A 13,184-nucleotide genomic window follows, 5' to 3' on the forward strand; every position below is an offset into this window, starting at 1 on the left:
CAGCCTCCTTGATGAGAAGTGTGGCGGCTGTCAAGGCTCATAGGGAAGGGGGCCATCCGCAGGCGACAGGGTCTGATTTCTTTGACAGGTATACAGTGGGCTTTTCCCAAGGGCCTATTGGTTGGGTTAGAAGTCCTAAGGCAGTTTGTTTTTTTCATGAACATACAGGCAGAAGGGTTTCCTGGTATCAGGTAGGCCTAGGGCTGGGGCCCTTCCAAGTAAGCCCTTGAGTTCCTTGAAAGCTTTCTCTTGTTTGTCTTCCCATTGTAGAGGCTGATTATCTGGTCCTATTAGGGAATCATACAGGTGTCTGGCCATGGCTGAGAACCCTGGTATCCAGATTCTACAGAATCCTGCAGCCCCCAGGAACTCAAGCAAAGCTCGTTTGGTGGTGGGCTGTGGGAGGTTAGTTATCATGGCCTTTCCTTCGGTGCTGAGGGCCCATCTTCCTTGAGTTATCATGAATCCTAAGTATTTGACCTCTTCTCTACATAATTGAGCCTTTTCCCAGGATGTTTGATATCCTCTTTTTGATAAGTGATATAGGAGGTTGAATGTTGCTCCGTGGCAGGTTTCCTCAGTTGGGCTGGCGATGAGGAGGTCGTCAACATACTGGACTACCATGCAGCGGGTTTGCTCCCTGGGGAAGTCAGCCAAGTCAGAGACCAGGGATTCACTAAATATTGTTGGTGAGTTTTTAAACCCCTGCAGAAGTCTGGTCCAGGTGAGTTGCATCTGGTGTCCCAAGCTGACATCAGTCCATTCAAAGGCAAAGAGAGGTTGACTTACAGGGGCTAGGCGAAAACAGAAAAAGGCGAACTTTAGATGGAGGCTGGTAAACCAGGCAGCGTCTGGCAGGATCTGGCTTAAGAGGGTATAGGGGTTTGGGAGCACCAGGTGTAGAGTCTGAGCAACCCAGTTTACGGCAAGCAAGTCCTGGATGGGCCGGTAGTCACCGTCGGGCTTTTTGACTGGGAGCGGTGGAGTGTTCCAGGGAGACTGGCATTTGACTTGAATGCCTGCTTCTTTTAGTCGCTGTGGGTGGGCCTGTATGCCTGTTTGGGTTTCCCGTGAAATCGGATACTGCCTTTGCCGTTGTGGCTGTGTTCCAGCCTTTAGTTCTGTAATGAGTGGAGCTTGCCGGATGGCAAGTCTGGGAGGGTTATCTTCGGCCCATACGTTGGGGACTGCAGTCCAGTAGGCCTCAGGGTTTTTCTGAGGGTGTTCTTGTTCGAACAGTCTCCACTCTTTGTCCCGGGGTGTGTTGAGGGACAAGATGAGTTGGGGTCTGGCAGGGGTTTATACTCATGGTGGCCTGTCCAGAAGATTTGAAGGAGATTTGTGCTCCTAATTTTCAAAGCAAATCTCTTCCCAGTAAAGGAAGTCCCAGACTTTCCAGTAAAGGGCAGTCTGGAACATATAGAAATTCATGGGACACAATACGTCCACCGAGTTAACAAGTTCAGGATTGGCAAAAGGGTTGGCTTAGGGCTCGATCCCCTGTGGCACCCATGATGGTTACGGTTCGTCCTATAGGAGGTGCCACTGGTGTAGTTACTACCAAGTGTTCTGCCCTGGTGTCCAACATGAAAGTGATCTTTTGGCCCCCCACATTTGCATCAACCGTGGGCTCCCGGGGGCCTAACGTTAATGAACCCAGTCCCCGTTAGTCCGAGTCTGTGTTGGCTAGTCCAATAAAGTCTGGATCCCGGTCTGCCTGGGTTTCACGTCGGGTGGAGGATTTAAATGGTTTTGGCCTTTGATTTGGGCATTCATTCTTCCAGTGCCCCATTTCCCTGCAGAACGTGCATTGGTCCTTTCTGAGGGTTCTGCGTTGTTGAGGCTGTCCTCTTAACCGTTCTGGGGGTCCTCGTAGTTGAGAGTTTTGTTGAAGGGCTGCAGTCAACAGGGTGACCTTTTGTTGCATCTTCTTTTCAGCCTTGCGTTTTGCTACAGTCTCTTGGTTTTGATAGACCTCACTGGCTAATCCTAGAAGCTCGGTGATGTTCATCCCAGCAAACCCTCAAGTTTTTGGAGCTTGCGACAGATATCAGGAAATGACTGTGTCATGAAGGCTGCATTTACCATCCATTGGTTCTCGGGTGCTTCTGGATCCAATGGCGTGTATATGCGGAAAGCCTCGCAGAGCCGCTCGCAGTATTACCAGGAGTTTCTTCCCTGTCTTTTGAGTCACATCAGCTGTGTTTGACACGTTAGTAGGTTTCTTGCGAAGGAGCTGTTGACTGTTAGGGCCCATTTAATGTTAAAACCTGTTTAACTATTAGGGCCTGCTTAGCCAGAGGGACTCCATATTGCCCAGGTAGCCATATTGTTGTTTACATCCACGGACTTCATTCTGGGAATAAACACCCCCGTAGTTCCTGGTATGGTTCCAGGTATCGATTCCGGGAGTAAATGCCTTAACAATAGAAGCCACGTACCTTGGGTCTGCGGTTATGCCCTATAAACCCAGCCTGTGAGATCAGGAGGGGGTCACTCTCTTCGGAGGCAGCCCTGGCCGGTCAGTCTGACTTCTAATGCTTGGCATAGAATAAGGCTTTGCATGACTTTCAGTTTGTCTCAGTCTCATTCGTTTGAGAACGGACCCCAACATTGACGATCTTCCCACGTTGGTCGGTGGGTTTGGAAGATGGCTTCCATGAGGTCAGTCATTGCCAGTGGTTTCCTGAATAAGTGGGAGTATGACGTTTCCAGTTTAGGAGGCCGGTAGTGGTGAAAAGCTGATAACAGTTGATGGGCCCACTCGGTTGAGGGGGGGCCATCTGCACCAATCGTATCAGGACCTCAAGTCTCATAGAGGGGCATTTTGTAAGCTGGGATCTCCCATGTTCAGAGATAGTGCGTGGTGTTTCGGGGTTTGGGTTCTGGGGAGGTATCCCCATTACGAGTAGTAGGGGGCAGTACAGAGGCTGGTAGTGAGACCACTGATGGTTGGGGAATTGGAGGCGGTGGGGAGACTGCGGCCACTGGAGGAATCAGAGGTGTTGGAGAGGCTGCAGTTGGTGCTGGAATGGGGGAGGCGGGGATGGAACTGGAGGCGGCGGGGAGACTGAGGGTGGCGGGGTGCCAGGTCCCACTTCAGGAGCAGTTGGGGGGGCGGAGGAACATGCGGTGATGGGAGATCTTTCTCTGGGTCCCCCCGATGTATGGCTTTATTCCGAGTACTTCTGTTTGGTTGAGCGACGAGGATCCTTCACTGTCCCTTACTATTATTGCAGACCCATACCCATGGAGGAAGGGTTCTAGCTATTTCTAACCAGGAGTCAATATATGGAAACTGATCTGGGTGCCCTGGGTTTCCCGTGACCATGTGATAAACACGTCAGACGGTAGGCAAATCTAAGTTTCCTTATGAGGGCCATCCAACATCAAAACTAGGCCATTCTAGCTTGCAGAGGGTCTTAAGTTTTCCCAGGGTCATATGGACCCTGTAGTCACTGCTGAAGCCCTTTTAAAAGTTGTTTTTCTTTTTTTAAAAGATTTTATTTATTTATTTATTTGACAGACAGAGATCATAAGCAGGCAGAGAGGCAGGCAGAGAGTGGGGGAAGCAGGCTTCCCACTGAGCAGAGAGCCTGATGTGGGGCTCGATCCCAGGACCCTGGGATCATGACCTGAGCCGAAGGCAGAGGCTTTAACCCACTGAGCCACCCAGGTGCCCCCAGTTTTTAATTTTTTGAGAAACCATCACCCCATGTTTTCCTGGCCCTTTGGGGTTTTGTTCAGGTTCTAAGGGGTTCCTAGCCCTATAGTAGGGGTCCCTAGACCCTGGCGGGTACCCTGGATGGCTGTGGCCCAGAGTCTTGCACACCATTTGGGGCAGGCCTCTCTTGGGAATACCACTGCTTCCCACCAGCATGACCCTTCTGTTCTCTTCAGCAGGAGTCTGGGAACCAGGCTTCCATGGTTTGCTCACTTATCTCCAGTCCCATCCCCTACATTTGTAAAGTAAGACCCACTTGTAGGGTTGTTACTGATTTGACGGCAATTTTGAGAAGGAAAATAAAAAATAAAGTAGAAATTCCATTAAGCTGAAGGAAACTAGAGGATGTCACCCCACAATATGCCTTTATGAATGAACATAAATAAACCTCACTGAGAATGGGCTTAGGAGGCCCTGAAGGGGGCACTCTCACACAGGCACTTGCACCATTGGCAGAAGAAGAAAATTACCTTGACAAGGGAGAACATTTTTCACATAAGAATTTCATCTACTGCTTTATTTATGTATTTATTTTTTAAATTCCAGTATAATTAACATACAGTGTTATATTATTTAAAGGTGTACAATATACAGAACCAACAATTCTAAACATTTCTCAGTGCTCATTAAGGTAAGTGTACTCTTGGGACCCCTGGGAGGCTCAATGGGTTAAGCATCGGCCTTTGGCACAGGTCATGATCTCGGGGTCCTGGGATCCGGCCCCATGTCGGGTTCCCTGCTCATCAGGGAGTCTGCTTCTCCCTCTGCCTCTGCTCCTCCCCCGGCCCCGCTCATGTTCTCTTTCTCTCTCAAATAAAAAAGTAAAATCTTGGAGCGCCTGGGTGGCTCAGTGAGTTAAGCCTCTGCCTTTGGCTCAGGTCATGGTCTCAGGGTCCTGGGATGGAGCCTCACATCAGGCTCTCTGCTCAGCCTGCTTCCTCTTCCCCTCTGCCTGCCTCTCTGCCTACTTGTGATCGCTCTCTCTCTCTGTCAAATAAATAAATAAAATCTTAAAAAAAAATCTTAAAGGGAATAAAAGGTAAGTGGACTCTTAATCCCCATCACTTGGTTCACCCATCCCCCACAGACCTCCCCTCTGATGACAGTTTGTTCTTTATAGTTAGAAGTCTGGTTTTTTGTTTGTCCTTTTTACCCTTAATTTGTTTTGCTTCTTAAATTCCACATGAGTGAAATCATATGGTAATTGTCTTTCTCTGACTTATTTCATTTGTGATTATACCCTCTATATTCATCTGTGTTGTTGCAATTGGCAAGATTCCATTCTTTTTTATGGATGAATGATATTCTGTTTTGTTCTTCATTCATCTGCTGATTAACTTGCAAATATTGAACCACCTCTTGATCTTGGTGAATGGTCTTTTAAATATATTGTTGAATCCTGTTTGCTAATATTTTGTTGAGGATTTTTGCATCTGTGTTCATCAGAGATACTGACCAGTGTTCTGGGGTTTTAGTGCTGTCTGTATTTGTTTACAGTGTCAGGGTAATGCTGGCATCATAGAATGAATTTGGAAGCCTTCCTTCCTCTTCTACTTTTGGGAATAATTTGAGAAGAATGGGGATTAACTCTTCTTTAAATATTTGGTAGAATTCGAGAGCCTGGATGGCTCAGTTGGTTAAGTGACTGCCTGCAGCTCAGGTCATGATCCTGGAGGCCTGGGATTGAGCCCCACATCTGGCTCCCTGCTCAGCTGGGTGTCTGCTTCTCCTTCTCCTACTGATCTCTCTCCTCTCATTCTCTCTCTCTCTCACTCTTCCTCTCAAATAAATAAATAAAATCTTTAAAAAAAAATAAAATTTGGTAGAATTCACTTGAGAAGCCTCTGGTCCTGGACTTTTGTGTATTGGAAGTTTTTTTTTTTTTTTTTTTTTAAAGATTTTATTTATTTATTTATTACACAGAGAGAGAGAGAGAGAGAGAGAGAGAGAGAGCACAAGCAGGCAGAGAGGCAGGCAGAGGCAGAGAGAGAAGCAGGCTCCCCACTGAGCAAGGAGCCCGATGCGGGGCTCGATCCCAGGACCCTGAGATCATGACCTGAGCCGAAGGCAGCGGCTTAACCCACTGAGCCACCCAGGTGCCCCTGTATTGGAAGTTTTTAAATTACTGATTCAGTTTCATTGCTGGCAATCAGTCTGTTTAAACTTTCTGTTTCTTCCTGCTTCAGTTTTGGTAGGTTACATATCTTTGTAGGAATTTATCTATTTCTCTAGGTTGTCCAATTTGTTGACATGGAAATTTTTCATAATATTCTTGTACAATTGTCTGTATTACTGTGGTGTTGGTTATTTCTTCTTCTTCATTTTTTTAAAGATTTTATTCATTTATTTGACAGAGATCACAGGTAAGCAGAGAGGCAGCCAGAGAGAGAGGGGGAAACAGTCTCCCCCTGAGCAGAGAGCCCAATGTGGGGCTCGATCCCAGGACCCTGAGATCATGACCTGAGCCAAGGGCAGATACTTTAACCCACTGAGCCACTCAGGCGCCCCCTTCTTCTTCATTTTTTACTTTCAGTTCTCTCTTACTCTCTTTTTTATGAGTTGGCTAAAGGTTTATCAATTTTGTTCATTTTTTTAATGAACCAACTCCTTGTTTTACATATATATATATATATATATAGAGAGAGAGAGAGAGAGAGAGATGTCTATATATATATATCTTTATGTCTGCTCTAATCTTTATTATTTCCTTCCTTCTGCTGGTTTTGGGTTTTGTTGTTCTTTTTCTAGCTCCTTTAGGTGTAAGGTAGGTTGTTTATTTGAGACTTTTCTTGCTTCTTGGGGTAAGCTTGTATTGCTATAAACTTCCCTCTTAGAACAGGTTTTGCTGGGATGCCTGGGTGGCTTAGTTGGTTGGACAACTGCCTTCGGCTCAGGTCATGATCCCAGAGTCTCGGGATCCAGTCCCGCATCGGGCTCCCAGCTCCATGGGGAGTCTGCTTCTCCCTCTGACCTTCTCCTTGCTCATGCTCTCTCTCACTGTCTCTCTCTCAAATAAATAAATAAAATCTTAAAAAAAAAAAGAACAGGTTTTGCTGCATCCCAAAGATTTTGGATCATTGTGTTTTTATTTTCATTTCTTGTGGGGGAGGGGAGGAGTATTGTATACAATGAAATTAGATAACCCAGATTAAATGGACAAATTCATGAGAAGACATGGATTCTTAAAACTGACTCAATAAGAAACAAATTTTGAACAGACCTATAGCAAGTAATTAATAATCATAAAGCTTCCACAAAGAAAACCTAGGAACAGATAGTTTCACTGGTTCATTCTTCCAAATGCTTAAAGAAGTAACATTAATCCTTACAGACTCTTTCGAAAGATGGAAGAGGGGGGAACACTTTCCAGCATGTTCTGTGAGGCCAGTATTACCCTGATACCAAAACTAAATAAAGATATCACAAGAAAACTGCAAACTGATATCCTTTATGAATGTGGATTTTTAAAACTTACCAAAAAAAAAAAAAACTAGCATAATGAAGCTTGTACCAGACGAATGAGAACACAGGCCTCTCCATATTAGGAGAAAATATTTGCAAAAGCCATATCTGATAAAGGACTGTTACCTAAAATGGGCAAATGATCAGAACAAATAATTTGACAAATAAGATATACAAATGGTAAATAAACATATGAAAAGATGCTTCGTGTCATATGTCATTAAGAACCCCAAATTAAAGTCACAATAAGATACTACCACACATCTATTAGAATGGTGAAAATCAAAAACACCGACAATATCAAATGCAGGTGATGATGTAGAGTAAGGAAAAAAGCTCATTTATTGCTTTCAAGGAGGCAGAAATGGTGGAGTCACTTTGGAAGAAAGTTTTGAAGATTCTTGCGAAACTAAATGTCCTCTTACTGTTCAATTCAGCAACTGTGCTCCTGTTTCAGTATCTACCCAAAGGGGTGGGAAGCTTATGTCTACACAGCACCTGCAGGTGGATGTTTATAGCAGCTTTATTCCGTAACTGCCAGAACTTGGAAGAAACCAAGATACCCTTCAGTGGGTGATTGGATAAATAAACCTTAGTACATCCAAACAATGGAATCTTACTAAGTGCTAAAAAGAGATGCGCTAGTCCACTTTTGTGCTACATGTCCTGGGCATCTGAGGTGTTAGCATCATGGATTAGGTGATGCGGTTCATTGAGCCAAGTCGGCGGTTTGAGAAGGACTCAATTTGTCCGGTTAAAAGATGCACTAAATCTGGTAGAAAAGAATTCCAGAAGATTGCCATGGCAACAGCAATAGGATTTGCTATAATGGGATTTATTGGCCTTTTTGTGAAATTGATCCATATTGCTATTAACAACATCATCGTTGGTGACTGAATACCTTTAGATGTATTTATTCGTTTTAGAGAGAGAGCAACAGAGAGAGCAAGTGCAGGGAAGGGCAGAGAAACTCAAGCTGATTCCTCACTGAGCTCAGAGCCCAAAGTGGGGCTTGATCTCAAGATCCTGAGATCAGGGCCTAAGCCAAAACCAAGTCATTCGCTCAACTAGCTGCGCCAGGGACCCTGAATACCTTTTTAGAAAAAATTTTCATCTTGGGCGTTGGTGAACAAGTGAGGATTTGAGAAGCTCCTGGAGTAAAAGTTTGCCTGTATGTTTTCTGTTTTTCTTTCATTTCTTTTTTGTTGTTGTTCCAATGTTTTGTATATTAAAATAATTTCAAAATAGGGGCGCCTGGTTGGCTCATTGGGTTAAAGCCTCTGCCTTCGGCTCAGGTCATGATCCCCGCATTGGGGATCTCAGATCATTGAGCCCCCGCACTGGGCTCTCTGCTCAGCGGGGAGCCTGCTTCCTCCTCTCTCTCTGCCTGCCTCTCTGTCTACTTGTGATCTCTGTCCATCAAATAGATAAACAAAATCTTAAAAAAAATTTTCAAAATAAAAAAATAAAAATAAGCTATCAAGCCATGAAAGGACATAAAGGAACCTGAAATGTGTAATGCTAAGTGAAAGAAGCCAATCTAAAGAAGGCTATGTACTGTGCAATTCCACTCCATGACATCCTGGAATACCCCAAACTATGGAGACAGTAAAAAATTTAGTGGTTGTCAGGAATTAGGGGAAAGGGTTTGAATAGGATAAGCACAGAGGATTTCTAGGGCAATGAAACTATTCTGTATAATAGTGGAATGGTGGGTACATGCTATTAAGTATTTGTCAAAATCCATAGACTGTACAATGCCAAAAGTAGTTCTTAATGTAGACCATGGACTTTGAATAATAATGATGTATTAGTGTTGGTTCATTGATTCTAATAAATGTACCACTCTGGAGCAGGATGTTATTGGTGGAGGAAGCTGTGTGTTTGTGAGGAAAGGGAGTATATTGGAACTTTGTATTTTCTCCTCAATTTCATTGTGACTATAAGGCTGCTCTGAAAAATAAAGGATGCTTTTCTCAAAAGAGCTTATGCATAATGACTAAGTGAGATTTATCCAAGGAATGCCAAGTGGGTTCAAAATAAGAAAATCAAGCAGTGTAATATACCATATTAATAAAGGACAAATTCCACATGCTAACCTCCATAGACCCAGAAAGGAAAAACCACATTATCAAATCCAAAACCCTTACAGGATAAAAATATCCAACAAAATAAGAATGGAAGGGAATTTCTTCAACCTAGTAGAGGCATCTGTGAAAAATCCCACAAGTGATATCATGCTTAATTGTGGAAGACTGAAATTTTTCTCCGTAATATCAGGAACAGGACAACCGTGTCTGATTTCTCCACTTCTACTTAGCATTTTACTGGAGGTTCTAGCCAGGGCTATTAGACAACAAGAAGAAATAGAAGGCATCTAGATTAAAAGACAGATGTAAACTATCTCCATTTATGGAGGACATGATTTTGTATGCAAAAACCACCAAGGAATCCACATGAAAATGATAAAAGCTAATAAAAGCGTTCAGCGATGTTGCACTGAAAACTACACAAAACATCATTGAAGGAATTAAAGAAGATCTAAATAAATAGAAAGGCATCCTATCTTCATGGAGTAGAAGACAATATCTTTAAGATGGGAAAACTCCCCAGATTATGGACAGATATATTACAGTCCTTACAAAATCTAGTTCACTCTTTTTGTAGAAATTAACAAGCTGATCCTAAAATTCATATGAAAATGCAAGGGACCCAGATGGCCAAAACAATTCTGAAAAATAGGGACAAAATTAAAAGATTCACATTTCCTGGTTTCAAATTTTACTGCAAAGCTACAGTAATCAAGACTGGGTGATACTGGCATAAGGATAGACAAACTAGTGGAATACAATTGGTAGTCCAGAAGCAAAGCCCATATATTACGGTCAGCTGGTTTTTGACAAGGGTTCCAAGACAACGCAAAAAGAAAGAAATAGTCCTTTCAATAGATACGCTAAGACAACTGTATATCCACATTCAAAATAATGAAGTTGGACCTCTGTCTCAAACCACATCAGAAGATGAACTCGAGGGGCATCTGGGTGGCTCATTGGGTTAAGGCCTCTGCCTTCAGCTCAGGTCATGATCCCAGGGTCCTGGGATCGAGCCCTGCATTGGGCTCTCTGCTTAGCGGGGAGCTTGCTTCCTCCTCTCTCTCTGCCTGCCTCTCTGCCTTCTTGTGATCTCTGCCTGTCAAATAAATAAATAAAATCTTAAAAAAAAAAAAGATGAACTCGAAATGGGTCAAAGACCTAAATGTAAGATCTAACCCTATGAAACTCTTAGAAGAAAATACAAGTCTTTGTGGTCTTGGATTAGTCAATGGTTTTTTTAGATATGATGCCTATAGCAAAAGCATCATATCTTTCTTCATTTATGCTTGAAATTTGAAATGAAATTTGTGCTTCAAAGAACACTCTCAAGAAAGTGAAAAAACTCCCAGAATAGGAGAAAATATCTGCAAATCACATATTTGATAAAAATGTAGCACCCAGAACACATAAAGAACTCTTTCAGGTCAACAATACGAAGACAAATATCCCAATAGACAATGGGGAAAGGGCTTGAAGATATACAAATGGCCTAAAAGCGCATAAAAATATGCTCAACAGTATTAGTTATTAGGGAAATGCAAATCAAACCACTGTATGCTCACAGTATCAGGGTGACTGAAATTAAAAAAGATGGTCAATGTATTGGCAAGGATGTGGGGAAATGGGAACTCTCATACACCTCTGGTGGGAATGTAAACAGGTGTGCCACTTTGGACAACAGTGTGGCAGTGACTCAAAGAGTTAAACATTGTTACCATATGGCCACGCAGTTCCACCCCTACATATATACCTAAGAGAACCAAAAACATAATTTCACACAAAAACTTGTACACAAATGTTCATAGCAGCGCTAACGGAGCCAAAAAGTGGAACCAACCAAAATGTCCATCACCTAAGGAATGAATCAACAAAATGAGGTATGCCCATATGATGGATATGATTTATTCATAAAAAAGGAATGAGATACTGATATATTACAACATGGATGAACCTTGAAAACATGCTAGGTGAAGAAAATCAGACACAAAATGTCACATATATGATTATATGAAATGTCAAACTAGGTGAATTCATAGAGATAGAAAGTGGATTAGTGGTTGTCCAGGGTTGGGAGAAGAGGGCAAGGGGGAATGACTGCTAATGGGAAGGGGTGGAGACCACAGAGGTAAAGTTCTATTCTCTCCACCTATCAGTGATAAGATACCATCACAACTTTTTTTTTTAAAGATTTTATTTATTTATTTGTCAGAGAGAGTGAGCACAGGCAGACAGAGTGGCAGGCAGAGGCAGAGGGAGAAGCAGGCTCCCTGCTGAGCAGGGAGCCCGATGTGGGACTCGATCTCAGGATGCTGGGATCATGACCCGAGCCGAAGGCAGCCACTCAACCAACTGAGCCACCCAGGCGTCCCAGATACCATCACAACTTATCACTAGTGATGTCAACCTTGATCTCCTGGCTGAGATGATCTCTGTCAAGTGTCTCCCCTGCATAGTTATTTTAGTCACTTTCCATACTGTCCTCTTTGACAGGAAGACACAATGTACCGTGTGCACAAAAGATCGAGGAGTCATGCTGCACCTCTGAGATCAGAGTATCTACATAAATTATTTCTTCTGCATAAGATACTTTCCATTATCCTCCATCTGTTTATTTATTCAATTATTTATATTACTATGGATCCATGGACATTTACTTCTACTTGGGGTGATAATACAATACTACATTATTTATTTTGTCAGTTGAACAGTTACAGCGCTGGCTGTTGGGAGCTCTTTCGTTAGCTCCTGTGAACTTTTTCTTTTTAAGCATTTTTTTCTTTTCATTTTCAGTATTGTCTGTGCCTACTTTGAGAATGACTTCAAACAATGCTATAATTTTTGCCTTCAAATATCAAACAATTTTTAAAACCCAGGTGGAGAAGAAGAATCTAATATTAACCTGTTCGGCTCCTCTTTTTCACTCCCAACATTCCCTACTTTCTTCTGTTATCATTTCCCTTCTGTCTCAAGGACTTCCTTTAGCAATTCCTCTAGGTGAGTTCTGCTAACAACAAACCTCTGTTTTCTTTCTTTTGAGAACGTCTTCATTTCCCTTTCATTTCTGATGGATTTTCTCACTGGATATGGAATTCTTCTCTTAGCATCTGAAAAATGTGGTGCCACTTTTCTGGCCTCTGTGGCTTCTGGAGAGAAATCATGGTCACTGGAGACATTGTACTCTGGGTGGACAATGTATCATTTCCCTGTGGATGCTTTCAAATGTTCTTTTCCCTTTAGTGTCCAGAAATTTGATTATGATGATTCTGGGAATGGATTTCTTTGAGTTTATTCTGTTTGGGGTTCACTCAGCTTCTAAAATCTGTGCATTATCTCCCCTCCCCCAATTTGCGAAGCTTTCTGTTATTATTTATCCTAATGTTTTTCAAATACATTTTATTTAGTTGAGAGGGAAAGAGAGAGCATGAGGGGGGAGGCAGAGGGAGACACAGGAGCAGACTCCCTGCTGAGCAGGGAGTGCAATGTGGGGCTGGATCCCAGAACCCAGGAACCGTGACCTGAGCTGAAGGTAGATGCATAACTGACTGAGCCACCCAGGTGTCCCACTCCATTCTTTTTAGATTTTTAATTAAAAAAAAATTAATTGTGGAGAAAAAACAAATATACAATTTACCATCTGAATAATTTCTTTTGTGTTTTGAACCATTTTTAAGTGTACAGTTCAGTAGGGTTAAGTATATTTATATTGTTGGGCAACCAATACCCAGAACTTTCCATTTGGCAAAATTGAAATGCTTTACCCACAAAACAATAACTCCCTATTTCCCTCATCCCACTCCCTTCCAGCCCCTAGCACTGACCAGTCTGCTTCCTATTTCTATGAATTTGACTATTCGAAATAACTCATATAAGTGGAATCCTACGGTATTTGTCTTTTTGTGACTGGC

At 42.8% G+C, this 13,184-nt stretch overlaps 1 pseudogene; it reads left to right on the forward strand.

The window, feature by feature from the left end:
* The first annotated feature begins 7,876 nt into the window (after positions 1 to 7,876).
* On the forward strand, positions 7,877 to 8,083 carry LOC116873058 (annotated as a pseudogene).
* The last annotated feature ends 5,101 nt before the right edge of the window (positions 8,084 to 13,184 follow it).

Source organism: Lontra canadensis, unplaced genomic scaffold (assembly GCF_010015895.1).
Source record: "Lontra canadensis isolate GAN:19392208 unplaced genomic scaffold, GSC_riverotter_1.0 scaffold31, whole genome shotgun sequence".
NCBI classification, from domain to species: domain Eukaryota; kingdom Metazoa; phylum Chordata; class Mammalia; order Carnivora; family Mustelidae; genus Lontra; species Lontra canadensis.